This window comes from Dromiciops gliroides, chromosome 6 (genome assembly GCF_019393635.1).
Source record: "Dromiciops gliroides isolate mDroGli1 chromosome 6, mDroGli1.pri, whole genome shotgun sequence".
NCBI classification, from domain to species: domain Eukaryota; kingdom Metazoa; phylum Chordata; class Mammalia; order Microbiotheria; family Microbiotheriidae; genus Dromiciops; species Dromiciops gliroides.
In genome coordinates, this window is record NC_057866.1 from 77,889,531 (window position 1) to 77,898,204 (window position 8,674).

Genomic DNA, 8,674 nt, shown 5'->3' on the forward strand with positions numbered 1-8,674 from the left:
AGAATATGGGAAAAAAGGTATTTGATATGGTAAACTAATCATGACCCTTGATTGGCTCTTACTGTGAAGTCCCCTTGTCCTTTCCTGATATTTTACATTGCTCCCTTTCATATACTCCACATCCCAAATAAATAATTTATAAGCTATTCCATGAATGAATGAAAAATCACTTATTAAGTACTTAACTATGTTCCAAGTAGGAAGCAGCAAGGCGATTCAGTGGATAGAGTCAGGAAGATCTAAGTTCAAATCCAACCTCAGAGGCTTATTAGCTATATGACCCTGGGCAAGTCACTTAATCTCTGTTTGCCTTAATCCACCAGAGAAGGAAATGACAAACTACTCCAGTATCTTTTCCAAGAAAGCCCTACAAACAGTATAGTCCATGGAGTCATGAAAAATTGCACACAATTGAACAACAGACATGTTCCAAGTATTAAACACTGGAGATACAGGTGAAAAATCAAGGAAATCCCCTCCCTCAAGGAGTTCATACTTGATTCAAAATTACTGCTATAATCCCTGCAGCTGGAGTACAGATGGAAAAGCCCCAGGGGATCTTTAGGATAGAACCCACAAGGTAGATGGTATTATTTATACTGACAAAACTATCTCCTTTTCTGACAGTATAGTACAAGGACTTGGATGGAGACAACTTTCTTTTGGGGGTTTTCAGTAGCTGTCACTACCAAAAAGGCCAGTGGGGGTGTAGGGACATGGTAGGGAGATAGTGATCTAGGATGGGGACGCACAATTATTCCTAGGGTTCTTGGGCATAGAGTTCTGGGATACTTCCACTGGGGCTCATGGGGTGGGGGTGGGGGTGGGGGTAGTAGTTTGGTCTTCTTGGACAACACTCCATCTTCTATTTCTTGGGCCCTGGGTCCAGGCTGTCTTCCATGCCTGAAATGCAATACCTGCATTCCCTCCTCCCCGCTGCTCTTAGTATCCTTGGTTTCCTTAAAGACTTAACTCAGGAGACCCTCCAATGAAAAACCTTCTCTAATTCCCCACCCCCATCCTCCAGGTGTAAGTGTTTTAACAGTCTTCAAATTATCTAGCATTTACTTATCTCTATGTGTTGCATCTGCACAGGAGAAGGTAAGCCCCTTGCTTTGCTTTTGTCTTCATATGCCCAGCACCCAAATTGTGATGTGCCCTGAGAAAATGCTTAATAAATGTTTGTTGACTTGAATTGAATTAATCTGAGAATCAATTTCTAGAAGATGCTTTTATGGAACCATTAAAATCTTAAAGGTATCATCATGCTGGTGGGCTTTCCTTAATTTTATTATCAATTTAATAACCAACAGCAGCAAAAAAGAAAAAAAAACAGCCAAAGAAACATGCAAGAAAAGGAGTAAACTCTTACATAAAACTCTTAGCATTTAACGGGGCATAACCATATGAAGGAGCAAATAACCAATAACCAAAAACTACTTTCATTTTGTGTCCCTACCAGATATGTCTTTAGTTCTGTTCCTTCTGGCTTTGTTTTCTTTGAAAGAAAAATTTAATATAGTGGTGAATGTGTATGTGGTTCTCGTTTCCTATGTCAGTCTTTCAGTAATGATACTAGAAGGGAAAATTATGATGTGCTTTGGTGGAAGGTGACTATGGACTTTGTACTATAAGTGGCTTGCATCTAGGGCATTATTTATTATTGTTACATAAGTATTGGGATTCACATTCAACTTCAAGTCTCAGCATTGAATTGAAAAATAAAATGTGTGATGTGCTGGAAAGTACAATAGTCCCTTACTGGTCCACATCCTAGTACGGTCACTAAGTAGATATGTGGCCTTTGGCAAGTCATTTTCCCTGATAAGGAAAGACTATTTATTATACTCTACTAGCTAGTCTTTCATTTCTTGGAGACACTTCAATCTTCTATCCCCTCCTTATGTATTAATGGGTTGGTGTACAAGGATTGGTATAGACCTTCTCCAAGAATTACATAGGACTATCTGTGCACTGTAATGAAGGCACAATTGAAAAGGAATTTGTCACCAGAAAACTACTGTGGATTAATGAAAAAAAGGGCATGGGACCAGACTATTCAGCAAGATGTTAGGTGTATAGTAAAGCTACAGATAATTGTGTCAGTTCTCAAAGGAACGGGAAAACTTACTTGGTGGGGAAGTCTTCCAGTTATGTCTATAACGTGTAAGAAACTTGATGTAGAAAAAATTGTAAATGTTTCCCAGAGAACTCAGGAGACAGATTCTGATCTTCTTACATCCTGAACATGAACTGTTCTGAGGTTATTTACCATGTTTGTTGACTCTGAATGGCCAATTAGCATTTGTTGAGTAGACATTCATGTTGAGAACCTAACGACCTCCTAGCTGGAGGGAGGAAGGTTTCCAACTTTGTGCCTTAGTTGGAGAAGTTACTGCAGTCATGGCTAAGGGACTGTGGTCACAAACCATTAGGGTGATTCCAGCTCTCTGGAGGATTCTAAATGATGAAATGTTATCATAGCAACAATAGCTGCCTAAGCAGTGGGAACTGTGTCCCTGTCTACCTGTCCCCCTCACCACATACTCAGAACTGATAAAACAATCAGGGAGAAGGTAGGAGGTGAAACAAGATGGGCCCTATAAATACCTGAACAATCCACAGAGGTACAGGTCACCACAACCCAAGAAAAAGCTGAACCAGACCAGGGGGCCCTTTATGGGAACTGAAAGAGGCCTGGGAGTGGCAGATGCATTCCAAAAGGAAAATCTAATGAAGAGCTTCGAGGAATTAATAACTTAATACCAAGAGTTTCTGCCATGGAGAGTGATTGCTGATTGATCTTTATCTCATTGGCCCACTAGCTCTAGGACTGACTTCTGCCTTCCTATAGCTCAGTGCTCACCAGAACCTTTGTCCTCTATCTCTTCGCTTTCCCCTTCTAGTTCTGGACCCCTAATTAAATCAAATCTGTCATTGCCAGAGGCAAAGGGCACCTCTTTCCACTCCTATAGGGATTTACTTACTTACTCTGCAACTTTCCAAGCCAAAGTATCCCTCCATGTTTCCCCTATGTCTACAATCTCTCCTATTAGAAAATAAAGTTCTTGAGGCCAGGTGCTATCTTCTCTTTAGAATCTGTGTACGGGGTGTTTGAGGAGGTCTAACACCTCTGGTGTGAAGTCTTGTCAAGCCCTTCTCTGGGCTGCTCATCCACCTTGGGTGTCTACCTGGCATTCAGCTCTTACTTGTGGCCCCAAGATTCAGTAAATAGGTTAGGCAGGCAGGCTAAACCACATGGGGGCAACTGATGGGCCTCAAACTGGTGGGTGAGTTAGAGGGGTGTCTACCCCAAGCATGTGAAGACTTCCCTCAGTGGAGTGAGTGGATGAGAACAATTCTAAAGGCACCTGAAGAAGGGACTATGGAGGGCAGCTAGGTGGCACAGTGGATAAAGCACTGGCCCTGGATTCAGGAGTACCTGAGTTCAAATCCGGCCTCAGACACTTAACACTTACTAGCTGTGTGACCCTGGGCAAGTCACTTAACCCCCATTGCCCAGAAAAAAAAGAAGGGACTATGGAGCACTTACACTTTGGTCAGACATCAAAGATGCCAAAATCATCCATTGTATCCTATGCCCATCACCAGTCATCTTAACTTTTACCTTGCCACTGGACTCTGATGACTCTGGAAGAAAGAATGAGGCTGAGGACTTTATGCAACTCTGCCTCACTTAAATCCATTTTACACACAAGTCATCCCCCTATGATATTATTGGTCCTCTTTGAAAAAGGACATATAACAATAACAATTGGTGCTTAACATTTAATAAGTACTTGAAAAATACTTTTTATCTATTTATTCAATCCAGAAATCTGTTGTTCAGTTATTTGAGTCCTTTATGACTCTTTATGATCTCATTTGGGGTTTTCTTGGCAAAGACAATGGGATAATTTTCCATTTCCTTCTCCAGCTCATTTTACAGATGAGGAAACTGAGGCAAACAGGGTTAAGTGACTTGCCTTGGGTCACACAACTAGTAAGTGTCTGAGGCCTGAATTGAATTCAGGTCTTCCTGACTCCAGGCCTGGCCTCCTTATCCACTGTACCACCTATCTGCCCCTGGAAGGTGAGGGACTATGTGAAAAAACAGGGATAGGAGCAAGGTCTCCCAGATCCCTGAGACATTTAATTGTTGACCAAGAAAAACATCATTTATATTGCCTAGACTGATAAGAACCAGTGCAACAATGACAATGAATGAAGGAATGAAGGGATGAATGAAAAAAACACTTATTAAGCACTTATTGTATGCCAGATACTATGCCAAGGGCAACATTCCCTGCTCTCAAGGGGCTTACATATTAAAAGGAAAGAAAACACATAGAGGGAGCTAGAAATGTGTGTGTGTAAGTGGTTTAGAAATGACTGGGAAATGATGGGGATGGGAAGGGGTTCCAGGCTTGATAAAGTTAGAATGCCAGAGGACATAGTCAACATTCTAGTGAGAGGTTGATGAAGAAAATAAAAATGATGGCAGGAGTGCAGGTAGCATGCTTTGGAAATAGCTGTGCGAGATAGTGAATTGCAGATACAAATGATATAATTTTTATTTATGAATAATAAGTAATTTGATGAATAACTTGATGGCTTAATTTTATAAATTAATTTTAATGAATAATTTTATGAATAATAATTAAAATGGCAATTGCCATTTCTATAACAGTTTAAGGTTTGCAAAGTGCTTTGTATTTGGATTATCTCATTTGAGCCTCACAAAACCCCTGTGAGTTAGGTGCTACTAGTACTATTGATTTCTCCATTTTGAGGAGGAGGAAAAAGATTCAGAGAGTAACATGCCCATGGGCACAGAGTGACTAAGGTGAGATGTAAATCAGATATTCCTGACTTGGGTCAACCATTCTTTCTCATTTGCCAGGCTACCTAATGAACAGACCAGATCTGAGAAAAGGGACTGGGCTTCTGTGTCCTATGCAAAGACTACTGAGATCGGTGTAATATCATAGCATATTTCACATTCTCCAAAGATGTGACTTAGAGAAGAGGTACACTACATGACCCTGTTATCTTCTGACCTAGCTAGTCTCTTCAGGATTTCCATGTTCATTGGGAACAACTCTATTAAGTATCAAGTCAACAAGCACTTATTAAGTGCTTATTATGTTCCAAGTACTATCCTAAAAACTAGGAACACATAGGCAAAAACAAAATGAAGACAAAACAAAACCAAACAACCAACAACAACAAAAAAATCTTTGTTCTTAAGGAACTCACAGTTTAACAGGGGAGACAACATTCAAACAGATATATTCAAACTATAATCTGTCTGCTTATCTAGCTGATGGCTTTGGAGGGGAGAGTGAGGCTGGTGACATTGCACAACCCTCCCTCACTCAAATCCAATTTGCTTGCAAGTCGTGGCATCACTCTCCTGGTATCGTTGGTTCAAATTCTGGCAGGGGAGGAGAGAGTGAAAATGGCAGGAACATCATGGAATCCAGTGTTGCTAAATAGCAGGGGCTGTGGTAAGGGGATTAAGATAAGTAAGAAGCCTGGAAAGATAGGAAGAAGCCAAGTAACAAAGGGCTTTAAGAAACTCTGTTGGGGGGGGGCATCTAGATGGCACAGTGGTTAAAGCACTGGCCCTGGATTCAGGAGTACCTGAGTTCAAATCCAGCCTCAGACACTTGACACTTACTAGCTGTGTGACCCTGGGCAAGTCACTTAACCCCCATTGCCTGCAAAAAACAAAAAGACAAAAACAAAAAAAACCAAGAAACTCTGATCATGGAGGTAGTTAGGCACCATTGGTGTTTGTGAATAAGCCAGTGTCTTGTCCTGCAATTTAGTGAAGTGTGGAAGGCAGCAAGATAAGGCTAAATGGTTGAACACCTTGACCATCCATTGCTCCTTTGTGGAAATATAGAGGAACAAAACTTTTGTACAGAGAGTTTTTTTCCTTTGCTCTTATTAACCTCAATGGAATATTATCTCTATAATGGGATTTCTGCATCAAAGAACTTGAGAAATTTATACACTTTCCTTATATGATTCCAAAGTGTTTTCCAGAAAAACTGAACCAATTTACTATTCCACAAAGAGTACTTTAGCATAATGGATTTCCCACAGCTCTCCCCAAAACAGAGTTTTCTAGTCTTTTAACACCTTAATCAGATTGATGGGTGTGAGTCAGTTTGCATTTCTGTGATTTTTAGTATACATTTAATTCAAGTAGTTATTAGTAGTTTCTGGAGTGTGCTGGAGCCAGCTCAAACTGCTAGTGAAAAGTGATGATTAAATTTTCAGCTGTATTTACACCTCAGAAATCTACAAATGCTACAAACCAGGGCTTAATTTAATGTTTTGTCGATTGCCTAGACTTAAAAAAAGTGATAGAGAAAATAATTCATATTAAACTTAAATATATATTGTATATACATTCTTTTTAAAGAAGAGCTGAGGTGGGTAGCTAGGTGGTGCAGTGGATAAAGCACCAACCCTGGATTCAGGAGTACCTGAGTTCAAATCCAGCTTTAGACACTTGACACTTACTAGATGTGTGACCCTGGGCAAGTCACTCAAACCTCATTGCCCTGCAAGAAGAAGAAGAAGAAGAAGAAGAAGAAGAAGAAGAAGAAGAAGAAGAAGAAGAAGAAGAAGAAGAAGAAGAAGAAGAAGAAGAAGAAGAAGAAGAAGAAGAAGAAGAAGAAGAAGAAGAAGAAGAAGAAGAAGAAGAAGAAGAAGAAGAAGAAGAAGAAGAAGAAGAAGAAGAAGAAGAAGAAGAAGAAGAAGAAGAAGAAGAAGAAGAAGAAGAAGAAGAAGAAGAAGAAGAAGAAGAAGAAGAAGAAGAAGAAGAAGAAGAAGAAGAAGAAGAAGAAGAAGAAGAAGAAGAAGAAGAAGAAGAAGAAGAAGAAGAAGAAGAAGAAGAAGAAGAAGAAGAAGAAGAAGAAGAAGAAGAAGAAGAAGAAGAAGAAGAAGAAGAAGAAGAAGAAGAAGAAGAAGAAGAAGAAGAAGAAGAAGAAGAAGAAGAAGAAGAAGAAGAAGAAGAAGAAGAAGAAGAAGAAGAAGAAGAAGAAGAAGAAGAAGAAGAAGAAGAAGAAGAAGGCTGATTGTTAAATATTCACCATGAAACCTCTGGACTGTAGTTTATATTATTCTTTGAAGAACTTTGTGCTCCTGTCTTTTGCTTATGTATTGGAGTCTATTTTATAATCATATACTTGTGTCAGTTTCATATGGATTTTTTTTGATGTCTGATTTATATTAGAGGTAATTAAAATACTTTTTCCCAAAATTTATCTTTTCTTCTGCCATTTTTGGAAGAAGTGAAATGGTATATAGTAGCTAGAGTCCTAGACCTAGAGTCCTAGTCAAGAGGACCTAGGTTCAAATTTCACTTGACATACTTATTAGAGTTGTGAACAGAAGCAAGTCACTTAGCTTTTCTAAGCCTCCCTTTCCTCATTTGTAAAATGAGGGTATCAATAGGAACTGAAGTATTTACCTTACAAAGTTATTGTGGGACTCCAATATGTAAAGTGTTTTGTAAATTTTCAATGCTATGTAAATATTAGTTATTTGTGAAAAGGCTTCCAAATTTTATTTAATCAAAACTATCTCCCTTTTTCTTTTGTGATTTCTTCACTGCTGTGTTTGCTTCTGATTTTCCCCCTATCCATGCCTTTGAAAGTAATAACCTTTCATTCTTCTCTAAAATTTTTATCGTTTGACTTTTTATATTTAGATTCTTTATTCACTTGGAATTCATTGTGGTATATTGCAGAAGACGCTGGTTTAAATTCTTTTTTTGCCAGACTGATATTCTATTTTCTTAAGAGTTCTTGTCAAAGAAAGAAAATTTTCCCTAGTATTTTATGTCCTTGAATTTACCAACATGAAATTGCTTCACATGGTTGTTGCCAGGTCTTCCATATCTAATCTATTGAACTAATGTATTTTTTTCTATCTTTTTAATCCAATACTATGTAGTTTTGATAATAATCACTTTGTAGTATCATTTGATATCTGATTATGTGAAACCCCATTTATCCCTCGGTTTCCCCTCCCTCATTAAGTCCTTTAATATCCTTGACCTCTTAATAACCCAAGTTATTTCTGTATTGGCAACTAGTTCTTTGTTAGTCAGAATGAGGTCCAGAAGAGTATTTCCTCTGATTCCTTCCTTCCCTTTTTGAAAAATAAAACTGAGCCAATTCAAGAATTCTCAGTTGCTATGCTTTTGATTACATGCAAAAATCTCCAGCATTTCTCTTTGTGTCAGCTTTGGGATCTGTTTCCTGAACTTATCATCCATTTCCACCTTTTGGTTATCTGTGATTTGTTGTTGTTCATTCATTTCCATTGTGTCTGACTATTTGTGACTCCATTTGGAGTTTTCTTAGCAGAGATACTGGAGTAGTTGGCCATTTCCTTCTCCAGATCATTTTATAGATGAGGAAACTGAGGCAAACAGTTAAGTGACTTGCCCAGAGTCACCCAGCTAGTAGGTATCTGAGGCCAGATTTGAATTGAGAAAAATGAGTCTTCCTGACTCCTGGACCAGCACCCTATCCTTTGTGCCACCTAGCTGCCTGATTAATCATGGTCCACTCTTGCCATAACCTCCCTTCTGTATCTCTCTCCTCTTGCTGGTACTCAATGTTCTCTAACATGCCTTCCTCGTCCCTCT